The following is a 14,353-nucleotide window of genomic DNA, read 5'->3' as shown; positions in this document are numbered from 1 at the left end:
GAACGTGATTGCATCCGACGTTACAGATTCACTCGAGAGTTGATTCAGGACTTGATGGACAGGCTGGAACTACATCTCCAACCGCGACACAGGTATCCGACCGCACTGACACCAAAGTTAAAGGTAATGGCAGCCCTACATTTTTTTGCTACAGGTACGTTTCAATTTACCATAGCTGATGTGGGGGGTATGTCACAAACCATGTTCTGCCGTGTCCTACATGATGTGTTAACTGTCATGTTAGAGCACATTGATGAATTCATCAAATTTACAACTCCTGAAGAGTTGACAGATGTAAAGGGTGAAGAATGCTATGCCCTAGGAGGGATGCCACATGTCATTGGGTCCATTGATGGAACACATGTGGCTTTGGTGCCACCACAGGCTCAGGAGCAGACCTACCAAAACAGGAAACATTACCACTCAATAAATGCCCTGGTGGTGTGTCTTGCTAACATGCTGATTTCCCATGTTTGTGCACGTTTTCCAGGATCGTGCTATGATGCATTCATCATGAGGCGTAGCAGGGTACCACAGATGATGCTGCAGCTGCGCAATGATCAGGCATGTCTTGTTGGTGGGTAAACTCTGTCCTGTCTGTCTCATTTTTTTTTGCTCTGACGGTATCTCATTACCCAATTATTTACATGATGTATATTTGTAGGAGATGCGGGATATCCCAACATGCCGTGGCTCGTGACACCGCTCCGCAACCCAAGAACAGCTGCAGACCAGCGGTACAATAATGCACACGAGCAGACCAGGCGAGTGATTGAGCGGACATTTGAACTCCTGAAGAGCAGGTTCCGGTGCCTCGATAAGACCAGTGGATCCCTCCCATACGCCCCGGTCAAGGTGTGTAACATCTTCATTGTGTGCTGCATGCTGCACAACATGGCAGTTGAGTAGGCCGGGCCACTCATCCTGGATCCTGAGGAGCTGGAACATCCACCCGTTGAGGAAGAAGGGCTTGGCCACAATGAAAGTGATGAGGAGGAGGAGGATGATATCCGGAGTCAGCTCATACTCACTGGGAATTAGTGTACAAGCTTGTGGCATAGAGTGGCATGTGTTGCATACTGTGTTTCCAGCTGACTGTATGCGAAGTCACTTTGATGTTTGTTGTGGTGTGTCACACAAGTGATGATGTCATGCCACACACATATGCGCAATGAGTGATCTTGGAATGTACATGTGTACTACATTGTGAGGTTTTTTTATATGACCATGTCTGTAGGGAAATATTTTGAATGTGTCCCCTTGCGTGCCTGTCATTCCCAGGTTGCTCTGCCTGTTGTCTGTTCGTGTCATCTTAGTACTCCTGCTATTCATCCTGATGATTGCAACGTGTGCCGAATCAGCGTTCCATGCACGGACATGTGGAAATATCAGTTCGGGTAAGAAATCCAAACAGGCTGTTTTGGGTTGGTATGGTTTGGGAATGTGTGGAGACTGTTTCTGTGCATGTTGTAGAACCATACATACATGTCTCATTACCATGGATCAAATTGCATGTTGCACCACTCCCATGACTGGACAGTCACCCTTCTTGACAGTCATCTGTTGTTGAGTGTTGACTCTGGTGAATGCATCAATTTGTGTAAACCATGAGCCTGACACATTGCGGATGTCACCGGTTGACATTGTGTGTGACATCACAACCACAGGCTCTGTGTGGAATTGCAGCCTCACTGTGTGCAGCAGGATGTGTCTGGCTCACCTACTTAATCTTGTTGCCCAGTACAGTTTGATTTCTCAAAAAACATGTTGTGAAGGTGTGGGCCAGTGTATGTCCCACATGTTCTGACAACTGTCCAGTGAGTCTGTTCGAATGGATGCATTGCCCCTTGTACCAGTATGTAATGTGACTGTCACGTCGCTACATCAGTGCCAGTGGAGAACCTCGTTTTGCAAGCCTTCTCTGTAAGTTGATGTTAACTTTCCATCCCATGATGCCAGGAATGTTGCGCTGATGACGTCCCAATGTAGTGCTGTGGCAAATGTAAACACTTCCGTTACACCAGTCGGGTGGCGTTAATCCCAGGATTCTCGTGTGCCGTGCTGCATATCCTGGTCACAGTAGGGGTGGTTTAGTGGCTTTGTTCCTCATTACTCTCTGTAGAGTTTAGTCCCACCTGCTTGTCATTTTCGGCATTGTAAGGCACAGTTGGAAGAGCCAATGACTGGCTCTTGCTGGGCTTCCTTGTGTTTAGATAATTCCCTTCCTCGTTGGGTGAGCTTATTACGGCTCTTGCGGGTGATGTGTAACTTACCTTCATGATCCTCACTGATTCCCAGGGCTAACTACGGATTATTGGCTTTGTGTGAGTAGCACTGCTACACATTCAATTTACTGTAATTTTGAGCCTCATTCATACACTGTGACTTAGTTGATGACCGCATGGTTCTAATTGCATTGAAGCAGCCTGGTGAGCGTTACACCCCCTTCATTTAGGTGACAAACTCTGCTACCTTTTATGTGTCCATGTTCAAACCTCAGATCTAGTATCATTTGAAAACCTGTGATCCCAAATAGGATACAGTGGCTGTGGTTAAACTTCACAGATGTAACTGTAACAGTATAGGTCATGAGGTATTTGGTGATTCAGTGACAAGAAGTGTTGAATTGTTACGCTTGTTTACCTTTGTTTCAGATCTCCCTCCCTGCTGTTCCCATCCTCTCCTTTGCTCGCCTGATCACCCTTTTGAGTCTGTTATTTATACTCAGACCAAGGGGCTATCTGGAGATAGACCCCTTTCAGCATCGCACGACTCTGAGGATCAAAGGTATCGACAGTCCATGGCAGTCATGTGGAGATTGTTTCACCAGCATTAAAGGTAACATCATTGCATGACTGTTATTTTCTTCAGAGCAATGCCACTGGCCATGTACATTGGATAAAGTAGCAAGGCCTCCGAACAAACTTGATCCATTTGTGTTGAAAATGTGTTCCCAACAGTACATTGTGCCTCATTACTGTCACCGCAGATCTCTTGCCAGTCTGCATGCGTCATCTATGGCATACTTTACAATGATTGTGCATATGTGGTTATGTGTACTGTGGCAACATGCATGGTGTTTCTAATGGCTAATGGTCCATAATGTGCATGACGTACATGGTTGTGTATGTATTGTTTTAGCTTGATACCCACAACGGGTAGGCAACACCTGCTGACGCTGTTTGTCCTGTGTCCTGCTTGGCTTTTTGGTGCCTGATCCTGTGCCCGTCATATTTGGTGATTGTTCACCCATTTTCTTGCAGTGACCCATGAGTAACCAGACACTCCTTCCTTTCCATACACCTGTAACATAGTGCCTTGCAAAAATCCTTGTCTTTGTGTGCTAGTTTTGCATGGTGTCTCACACCTTCTGCCATCATGTGTTCACGCATTCCTGCTGCTGCTTCCCCAGTGACACCGCAACACCGAATGCCCTGATTAAGCAAAAGACACTCCTCCAAGATGCTCCTCCATCTATCCATCCATTCTTAAGGCAGGCCTCAGCTTGTCAGTGCCACTGTTGCACCACCTCCGTGCCAAAGGCAGGACCGTCAGCGCCTGCAACGTTCACAGTGCAAGACCCTCTGGTCCTTCCATGACACAGGTAACACAACTGACTCATGCTCCTGCCACCCTCCACACAGCGAACACCAGACAATCATCCACCTGATATCAGGCAACCCCTAAGCGCACCTATGACAGCTTCGCAGGTTGTGTGTGCAACTCATACTACCAACACCGCGCTGCCACACATAACAGTGCATGTCCGTACAAGCTGGTCATGTGCCTCGTACTGCAAACATGCTACTTCCACCAGCACCCCATTGGACTCTGTTACCTCATCAACACAACAGCACCACACATCACCTTCATTACTGTGACCTGGTTGTACGTAACCTCAGCACACTACTTCTATATTGCCATCACAGACGGATACTAGATCACCCGCAGGGACCACACCAACAATCCAGGAGTATGATTGGCAATACTTTATGAGGTACACCCCAGAGTCACATACAGCAACAAGGACAGACTCAGCATTTTCAAACATCTGCACTTCAGGTTTCCCACCAACACCCTGACCACCCTCAGTGTAACTATCACCTACAGATCTCCAAGCCTACACACACAATTCTAAGCCATCTACAAATAAGTTAAGTCATTTATTGGGTGCACTTTTAACCCAACGGGGTGTGCCAGTGTTGTAGTGCACCAAAAAGAATGCAACATACGGAGGAGCAAGTAATCAAGCATGCAAAATGACCAGGTTTGAAGGGTTTGGCATGACTCACATTCAGACAGAATTATACGCAGCGGAAGAGGTGGCTTAGTCTTACATTGGGTGGTTCCTACCCGTTAGGTTTCACCTCCTGATCTTGGTTTATCAAACCAAGGACCAATGAGCAAGTGCTTGTCATTGGAACGTAGAGATCGTGATTGACAATAGGGACAGAGGATCCTCCTAAGGTAGACCGGCCTACGGCCTTGTACTGCCCTTGAGGCGCGTGTCAGCGCATTTAAATCTATTTGTGTAGCCATGGTCAGCCAATAGACTAGTCAAAGAAACGGGGAGATATGTTGTCACACTGAGACTCCACATGTCCGGCGGTCAGCCGCATTTTTGAGCTTCTGCAGTATACGAGGCAAGCCTAATGTGTGAAACACGGATGGGCATTTTGCGTAGTCAAAATGGGAGGTGATCATTCACCGTTTTCTGGGGTACATTCTGCAGATAGCTTATAGATCTGTAGATGTTTTAAATTTTGCCTAAACAAGCGGCACCCGCCTCTTGTACCTTTGTGGGATGGGATAGCTTATTGTCCCATCTGACTCGCAGATCCCTGACAAAGTCCTTGTGTGCCGGAGCAATGGCCAGTTACTCTGGCCAACAAAGATTAGAAGACAGGGCAGAAGGTTGGTTTAAGAGTATAGGACCTAGGTGTTATCTGGATTAAGTTTCAAGAAAATGTGGTCCATCAAGTCCGCAAATTTGAGACAATTTTGGAGATGGTCAATAATTGCTGCTCAGACTATATTTTAGGTGATTAGAAGCTGAAGATCCTCAGCATATGATAATATTTTGACTTCAGACATGGCAATAGATTCAGCCAGCGGGGTTAAGTAAATATTAAAAAATCTGCGGGCTCAGAGCAGAGCCCTGCGACATGCCCCACTTCTGTGGTTTGACTGGGGAGTAGAATGGTTAGGTGCGGACCTGCTGTGTGCGGTCAGATAGTTAAGACAATATCCAGTTAAGCACTGAGGCCCCCACACTTATGGTCTTCATGCGGTTCAGAAGAATGGGATGGTCGAGGGTGTCAAATGCTGTAGACATGTATAACAGCACCAACGCCGTCTTGGAACCTCTATCGACCTCCCAGCGTATAGAGTCTGCCATTTCTATGAGGGCCAACTGTGTACTATAGCCGGGATGGAAGCTGGATTGCGAGTCGTGAAGGAGACTATTATCTTCAACAAAGGGCATCAGTTGCTGCCAGGAAAATTTCACAGACATCTTGGCCGGAACTGATAAATAGATAGGCTGTCCGGAATTCGGTTAAAACCAACTATGCTGGACAATACACTACCGAATGAAAATCAATTGACACGGTTTAAAACGAGTCTGACTGATTTTCATTGTTGTTGCGTCTCTTGTCCACTTGATGGAGCCAAAGTAATACAAATCATTGGCCTGCCTGGGGCGTCTGGCACAGAGGTGTCAGGGGAAAAAACACTGCTTATGCAAATGGAAAGCCGAGATGTGAATGGCCCAAGGGCCAGAGTAACACCAGGCCCCCTGCCTGGCTCACGTGGGGGAAGAGGAGCTGTTGTGGTCTGCTGTTTTACTGCAGCGGCTGAGTACTTCACAGGTCTTCCAAAAGACCATTTACTTAACGACTCTTTGTAAATAGAGGAGTGGGCGAGGGGGTTGGGGGGGCGGGCACTGCACATTGGTATCAAGGGTAGCCCGGGAATGACAAGAGAAGGCTTCGAATTCCACAAGGGTAGCCCAGGCGCGGAGGGGAGAGCCCTCGGATGCACACTTCACTAGCAAGGGAAGTCTAGATCTGTGCCACACAACACAACAAACTGTCCTACTGGCGAAGCCAGATCCTTTGCAACAGGGGCATATCTTTCCATAAAGCTTCCCCTCTCGCTGTTCACGAGCAAGCCTCCTTCGCCATGAGTCCCTTCAGTAATGAGACAGTCGGCACCATAGATACCTGTTGGATAGAACTGCACAAAACTCCAAGTCCTGGCAGGGGAGCCCCGCCCTGGGGACCATAGCCATGCCAGCCCCAGTTACAGTGTGAGCATTCGTGCGGCTGAAGTAGGTGCGCCCGTATCCCCCTGTGGCTATAACCGTGTTCTTGGCTCTGAAGCGGTGGATGGAATCATCTTCTATGCAGAGCGCAATCACACGCAGCACTCGCCATTCTCCATCAGCAGATCAAGAGCAAAGTACTCCACGAAATAGCTTGTGTCATATCTGAGAGACCGGCCATACAAGGTGTGTGCAGCCAGTGGCCTTTCCTGTCCGCCGCGCAGCAGCACCGATGCGCCTGCCCCCCTTTGCCAAACTGGAGGCTTTGCCCTCCGAAGGCAAGTTGATAGATATTTCCTTCCTCTGTTCTACTGAAAGGCATGCCATAGTTTTCTACCTCAATAACAGAGGCGGGTGCCTGCTCCGTCATGTAGTGGATGGCGTACTAGTTTCTCAGACAATCCGAGCCCTTCACTGTGTCATAGAAGTGCTATCTCGAGTCATCCGATTCCATGTTCCCCAAAGCGGCGTTGATTCCACCCTGTTCAGAAACAGTGTGAGACCTAGTGGGGAACAGCTTAGTTATACATGCAGTGTTAAACCCTGCCCCTGATAGGCCAAGGCTGCCCACAAACCAGCCCCTCCGGCACCAACCACAATGGCATCGAATTCATGGTCCACCACAGTGTACTTGGTGGAAATCGAATCTGAAACTTTTACAGAATTGTCCCTTCCTGGAACGGTGAAATAAAAAATTTGAGTGACAACTGTGGTAGTTGCAGTCCACCACAGCCCCATCAATAACTTAGAGTTGCTGTTGTGGTTAATTGTTTCAACTCCATCAGCATCATATGAAGCTCACTTGCATTGCAAATATATGCCAATGAAAGTTTTGAAACATTTCAGTTTGGGACGACTGTGACATTTTCACACTTCACTTTACACTTGTTATCACTCATCAGACAAATCTCTTCACTGTGGAATCTGTAGCAAAGGGCTGTGACCACAAGGATTCTGCGTGTGGCCTGTAGCTGTACAAACCATCATTCGAGAGTGGCGCCGGGGGAGGCCGTGCAGAGCAGATGGTCCACCCTCCTGTGTTTTTAATTGGAAAGGAGAGGTAACATTTGCAGCCACTTCAAAGAGACTGTGTTCGGCTCAGAAGTGCACGGGCGCTGGAGCGAGCCCTGCTGCAGGCAAGGCTGTATGTCACCGTAATGCCACGACGTTTTTTTTCCCTTTATGAGAGTAAAAATAAATAAACAGGACCAGAAATCGGTAGCCCTGACATTATGCGTGTATTGTCACCAGCTAAATCCCATAGGACAGCGTTATTCCACAGATATTTTCTTTGCTAGCATTTAGGCAGGCACTATCTACTGCGACAGGTGCGGGCACAGGACAATGCCTCACCATGGCTTGGAAAGAGGCATGGAGAAAGACACAGTGTGTAGTTAGAAGCATTTCAAAATGGGGAAAAGAAAACGGGAGCCAGAAAAGAAAGAGTATATTGAAATGTACAAGTTAATTGAAAAATAATAAAGAACAAATAAAGCAAATGTGCAATTTAAAAAGCAATAAAGAAAATAAAAAAGCAAAACAAAGAAGCACAAGCGTAAATAGAAAAGCAAACTGTGTACAGTATCTGCAAAAAGACAACAGAAGGTGCAAAGGTAGGAAACTAAAAGACGTTTAAAAGTAAAACAAAATTGATCCCACAAATATTAGCATTAACATGATCACTACGCAAAGAGGTACGCAGTGATACACTCTTTGGCAATTATGTTTGAGTGTGATGAGAACAGCTCTCATGGGAAGCCAATGGATCTATCACTACACATGCTCCCCTAACTCAATACCTGGTATGAGCACTCTCAATTAGAGGTACGAGGTGAAATGAAGGCCTGACATCCCTTGTATCCACACCACCATTGGCCTGCCTGTGGTGGCCTGGTGCGGAGGTGTGAAGGGAAAATACTGCTTCTGGGCCGGTCTGAATGGCCCAAGGGCCAGAGCAACACCAGGCCCCCTGCCTGGCTCACGTGGGGGGGGGAGGAGCTGTTGTGGTCCGCCGCACCCACACCCACACCCGCTCCTGCTCCCGAGTACTTCACAGGTCTTTAAAAAGACCATTTACTCAACAAGGCTTTGTTGTTCTTTCACCTATTCTTAGAGCCCCTGCAGCTACACTCTGCCAATTTTGACTCAACTTGGGCCTCTGGGAGCTATGTAAATATGTAAACTATATAGAGTATATTTACTCACTCGTGACCCTCTGTTGCACATTTAGACTCTGTACCCTCTAACTCCCTGTTCTTCTACTCAGCTCCTGGAAGCAGCTTAGGGGCATATTCTCAAGGACTCATTGCTGATTTATCGGGACTTTAGCGTGGCAAAAGTGGCGATGGATTCATCGCCCCATTCCCAAGCTGGTGAAAACTGCCAACATTGCCAGTTTTCCTGCCGCAAAAAATATCACCACGGATGAGAGCGACAACTAACGCTAATGAAATGCAGAGTAGGCGCACCCGTCCAAAAAAACACAAAAACACCACTTCGCGATATTGGGAAGGAAAGAGAAAGCGCAAATGACCAAACACCCACTGAATAAATATTGTATGGTGTACTACAATAAGTTTGACTTGTAAAAATGTATTTGGATCACATGTACACTGTCTATATACCATGCATCAATAAAAAAAGCAAGCTATAATAAAAGCAAATCGCTCCATAAACACCGGTAAAACACTGTTTAGGTTGTTTTTTATGGCGCAAAAATGAGTAACCACTGAAAAGCACAGTTTTTTTGAGGTAGTGAAATCACTGAAAAACACTGAAAAAACACCAACAGAATTGACCAAAAATAGAAACTGAAAACAGGAAAGCCTATAAATAGAGTTTGGTGTATGATTGGAAGGATATTGAATTTTGCCTTTACTTAAGATGGGCAGGAGGAACGTGTGTCTCCACGCATCCGGACTTGAGCCCAATCTGAAGTAAAGGTTCCAAATGACGTTTAAATGGGGATTGTGAATCTTTGCAAGGATGTTGTATTGCTTGGCGGGCAAGGGGTCAGTAGGGAAACTGGATTAACACATCTGCTAATCGAGCTGAAAGGCTTCTCCATAAATTGTGACAAAATCTGAGACCACTGAGCTGGGACACCACTTTACTGATTGCTCCTCAGACATTGGACTACTACATCAGCACGCAGGCCCGCACCTACACAGAATACATGGGTCAGGGGTAGAGGAACTCCTGGCTGGAGGACAAGCACACCACCATCCTGCATTGGTACATCAATGTTTGCATCCAGTTCTCCAAATCAACACCATCGCTACCTCATGCTGCAAGTCCCTCCACATGCTGGAAATGATCTTCAGATAGATCCACTCCTAGTCAAGACAGACAGCCACCCAGGTCCACGACACCAACCGGCTCAACTACGGCAACAACCTCTACACAGGAACAAGAGCCAGACTCCAGGAGTACTTGAGCACATCCAGGGTGCATGCGCACACCTCATCCTCAACATCCCCTGCCACAGCTACATGACCATCCCCCTGAGATACCTACAATAGTCCCACTGTCAACTGCAGGATCACCTTTATACTCCTCAGCCACACTCAGTAGGCACTCCACAACCACAGCCCAAAAAACTAATATAGACGTCTCCCATCCAACACCCTGTTGCAGGTAGTCCGTCCAGCCACCCTTGCCCTGGGCAACATTCATCACATCCACAGTACAACTGCATGCAGGTGATAGTTCTCCCACATCAACAAACAGACCTGCTACTCCCTCCCTGGACACCTACACATTACCCATGACCTGTACACCTTCATGAGACTCTTCTGTAACTGTCTGTCAGGGCAGTATGGCAACCCACCCCCCCAGCAGATAGTAACCATCACGGGTGAGTATTTCCCTCCATGTGTGTATTTGATCATACATTGTGACCTATGTGTGTCCACACCGGACTGAGATCCCAGTGTATGGATGGCTTGAGTTTGTTCCACACTCTGGCATACCTTGACATATCCCCACACGTATGTTGTTGACTCTAGGAAAAAGACTTCAACATCAATACGTATTGTGTTTGTTATATTTATTTCTCCATCCTGCGAGTGAAATGTGAGTAGGTGGTAGGTGCTGTACAAAAATGCTGGGAATCCAAAGTTCACAGAGGGAGATGTGATGCCTTGCAGTTTGAGTCAACAGAGTCCAGACGACAGGGCTTGGCATCATTGGTCACACCAGCAAGTCCATGTGGAAGAGTCGGACAGTCAATAAGGTGATGCTGTTGCACACAAAGGCAAGATGCCAGACCAGGTGACCTGGGAGATGCGCATTGCCCTCTGCCCCTCAACGTCTTCTCCGTGGACACCCACCTTCCTTGTGGGGAGCCTCATATGCAGGCCTTGATGCCTGGGACGCTCTGTCGGAGGATTCCACCTCCTCCTCCCTCTCTGTGCCTGTTGGCAGTCTTTGCCTCGATGTTTCTGGCCTGGTGACACAAAGAGGGTGCTGCATGTTGTCAGCGATCCGACGGAGTGAATGGCTTATGTCCCCCTGCACCGCCAAGAGCTCAGCCAGTCTTGCCTCCATCCGTCCTTGGTGTCGTCGTTGACTGGCGTGTTGCTCGTCCTGCTGGTTTTTTAATTCGATGAGGGCCCCCACTCCCTGGCTGAACTCCCTGGTGTCCCGCCGGTATTCCTCCATGATGTTTCTCAGTTCAGATATACAGGGCCCTGCAGCTTGCTGGTCAGGTTTTCACCTCCGCCTTGTGCCACTCCCACCACCCCTGCCCACACGAGCCTGTCCTGCTGTTGTGGGCACATCGGGTCGACGGGACCCCTGAGGGTTGACAGTGGTGGTGTTGCCTGCCACCTCCTGGGTGCCTGGCAAACCTTGACCCTCATTGTCAGACTAGCTCAGTTGTGGATTGTGGGCAGGGCTCCGAGCTGTCTGCTGGGATGTGGCAGGAATGGGTGTGGTGGTTGGCGCAGATGTCCCTGATCCGGCTGCTGCACAGGTTTGGGATCCAGAGGTGCCAGGTTGGTTGGGGTCATTCATGGAGTGGTGAGAGGTGTCGCTGTTGGTGGAATCAGGGTCCTGTGGAGCCTGGGACTGTGATCCATCTACCCCTGGTTGGGGGTAGATTGTGCACGTTGCCCTGTGGGTGTGAGAGACAGACGATGTTAATGCCATTTAATGCAAAATCAAATTTTCATATACATTGTCGTTATCACTTACACCTGCTTTGGATTTTTCTCAATGTTCACTTATGGTGTCAGAATGATCTGTGTTCAGGAGTCATTGACATGTGAGGGTCTATTTACAATGACTGGCACAGCTAGGCATATCAGCAGGGATTTGCCAGTCATTGTGCACCACAGCCATGCCAGCATGGATGCAACACATTAACACTGTGGATCACCATAGTGTGATAACAGAACAGCTGCGTGACGTATCTGTGCCATGGAAGTGGCAAATTGTTTGAGTTGTGTCCCTGCTGCAACGCAGATCCAGCAATGCTCTGTGTGGCCCTATCTGCACAATGCTGTGTCAATCCTTACTTCTGCTTCAGGCATGCACAGGGTTTTGAGGCAGCATGCGCATAAAAGAGACTGAGTGAAATGTTTAAGATTTCACTCAGCCACTTTTGGGAGGTGTTGCTGCGCCGTGACAGGCAGCCACCGCCCACCACACCACGACTACACCAGGACCAGTACACCTACTTCTGATGCAGGGCTTTAGAACGTGGCACATCTCCCAGATGCATCAGCTTGTCAATACCCAGCACCATGACGCAAATATTTGTGTGTCCGCTGTATCACAAAGGTGTAGCTACGGCGTCGTGATATAAGCGCAAGGGACTTGTGAATCGGCAACGTGCATTTTTTGTTTGAATGCTTTATTATCATATCTGTATTTGTTGTGTTACATGACGATTGTGACAGTGGGGCACTCCATTGACTGTCCCAGGTGGCTATGTTTATGTAAGGGGTGTGTGACAGGCGGTGCTGGTAGTTGAAGTGTGAGTTTGAACTGGGCCTCACTTGTGGTGTGAATGTCCCCCCATGGAGCATGCTGCCATGATAGTGGTTGTGAGTTCCTGTGCAAGATATCCGACCTTGTTGTCCTGATGTTAGTGTTTGCACTGGTCACAGGAGGTCCTTTTGCTGCATGCACCAGGGCCCAGTGTCAGCTATGTTGTCAGTACTTTCACACTCCCTGTACATTGAGCATGGTGCATGGGTATGTACCTGGGCCATATGGAATGAGTGCAATTGGGCATGTGCGTACATAGATTTGTTGATAGGGGTGGCCAAATTTTTAGCTTCTTCACCATCCCCACTTGCACCCTCCTACCATCCCCTTTGCACCCTTCTCACCCTCCCCTTGCAGCCTTCTGGTCCTCCCCCTTGCAGCCTTCTGGCCCTACCCCTTGCACCCACCCCAATACTGTTGCTCACTGCTAGGAGTCATATCCACCCACCCCCATTATATTGGGCAGTGCTGGTCGTCCTCTGCACCCAACACTCATATGTCTGGACACTGCTGGGAGTCCTTTGCACCCACCCCCATTCTGTTGGGCAGTGGTGGGAGTCCTCTGCACCCACCCCTCATATGTCTGGACACTGCTGGGAGTCCTCTAAACCCACCCCCATTCTGTTGGGCAGTGCTGGGAGTCTTCTGCACCCACCCCTAATATGTCTGGGCAATGCTGGGAGTACTCTGCACCCACCCCTCATATGTCTGGCCACTGCTGGGAGTCCCCCTATGTTACATGAGTTGTTTGTATATTCACTAGGCTCCATGACTCCTTCAATTCCATGTACTCCCACCGGTGATAGCAGGGCCTTGACCTTCTCCTCCCAGGGCTGGTACTGTACTGGTCTGCGGGGACCACCACCTCCAGTGTACTGGCTCTGGGCGTAGTCATCATCCATCTTCCGCTTCACCATCTTCCGCAAATTGTACCACCTGTTCTAGCAATCCCTCCTGGTGAGCCTGATGGGTGCAAAAGCATTGACCCTATTGACGATCCTCTCCCACAGCTCAACTCTGATTACTTCATCTGCAAGGATCTCCATCTCCTAGTTTGTGAACTTTGGATTCTTCTGTGCAGACATGTTGTGGGGTAAATGTGATTGGGGCGGTGACGGTGTGTATGGATGGGAGGGTGTGGGTCTGAATGTGAAGGGGGTGTGTGGGTCTGAATATGATTGAGGTATGTGTGAAGGTGGATGTGTGCAGTTGTTGGTGTGTTGTCAGTCTCTGTAGGTAAATGGGTAAGTTGCAAAGGATGCTGGTTTGTGTGTGTGAGCCCTTTTTATTGGTCCATGTGTGGGTGTGGCTTAGTTTGAATTTTTGGTGGGTGTGTTATAAGGGGTGGGTCTAAGTTGGGCCCTCTGTTTGGCACTTTGGATCTGGCCAGGACATTGATTTGCAATGGTTTGTACACAGGAGACATGTTTTGTGGTGTTGTGCAACTCGTTTGCACCCTCCGTGTGCTGTTTTAGTGGTACGCGTGCGCTTCATTGAGGGGGGGTCGTTTCGTAATTTATTGAGTAGCTCTCTCAAAAGCGACGTTTTTACGGGGTACGCTTGCGCTTCGTTGAGGGGGGTTCATTTTGTTATTTATTGTGTAGCTCTCTCATATGCAACGCGACGTTTTTACAGGTACACGTGCGGTTCGTTTCGTACATTATTGTGTAGCTCTCTCATACGCCATGTTTTTACGGGGTACGTGTACGCTTCGTTGAGGGGGTGTTCGTTTTGTATTAGATTGTGTGGCTCGCTCATATGCAATGTTTTCTGTACAAATCACAGTTCATACGCGACGATGTTTTCCCATACGAATCGCGTTCTCGGTCCCCGGTCCTGATTGTACTTGGCGGGTCGTACAGCATGTTCACAAATCGTACGGTTCACTTCCCGAGTCCGTATCGTATGGATCTTCACTTGTTTTTCGTACGGTTCGTAAACCTTCAGCCGTATTTTTGGAAAACGGATCATACTACGCGATTTGGACGGGTTTGTACGATTCGTACGGAAACGGCTACGAATACGATACGTCTG

General features: G+C 48.3%; 1 long non-coding RNA gene and 1 pseudogene across 1 annotated transcript in view; both read right to left on the bottom strand.

The window, feature by feature from the left end:
• Positions 1-14,353, bottom strand: part of LOC147679586 (uncharacterized) — a 105,958-nt gene that overhangs the window by 16,202 nt on the left and 75,403 nt on the right. The gene's annotated exons all lie outside the window — the stretch shown is intronic.
• On the bottom strand, positions 6,049-7,063 carry LOC147679587 (succinate dehydrogenase [ubiquinone] flavoprotein subunit, mitochondrial pseudogene; annotated as a pseudogene).

Source organism: Lissotriton vulgaris, chromosome 11 (genome assembly GCF_964263255.1).
Source record: "Lissotriton vulgaris chromosome 11, aLisVul1.2, whole genome shotgun sequence".
NCBI lineage: Eukaryota > Metazoa > Chordata > Amphibia > Caudata > Salamandridae > Lissotriton > Lissotriton vulgaris.
This window is presented reverse-complemented; position numbering and strand designations above follow the sequence as displayed.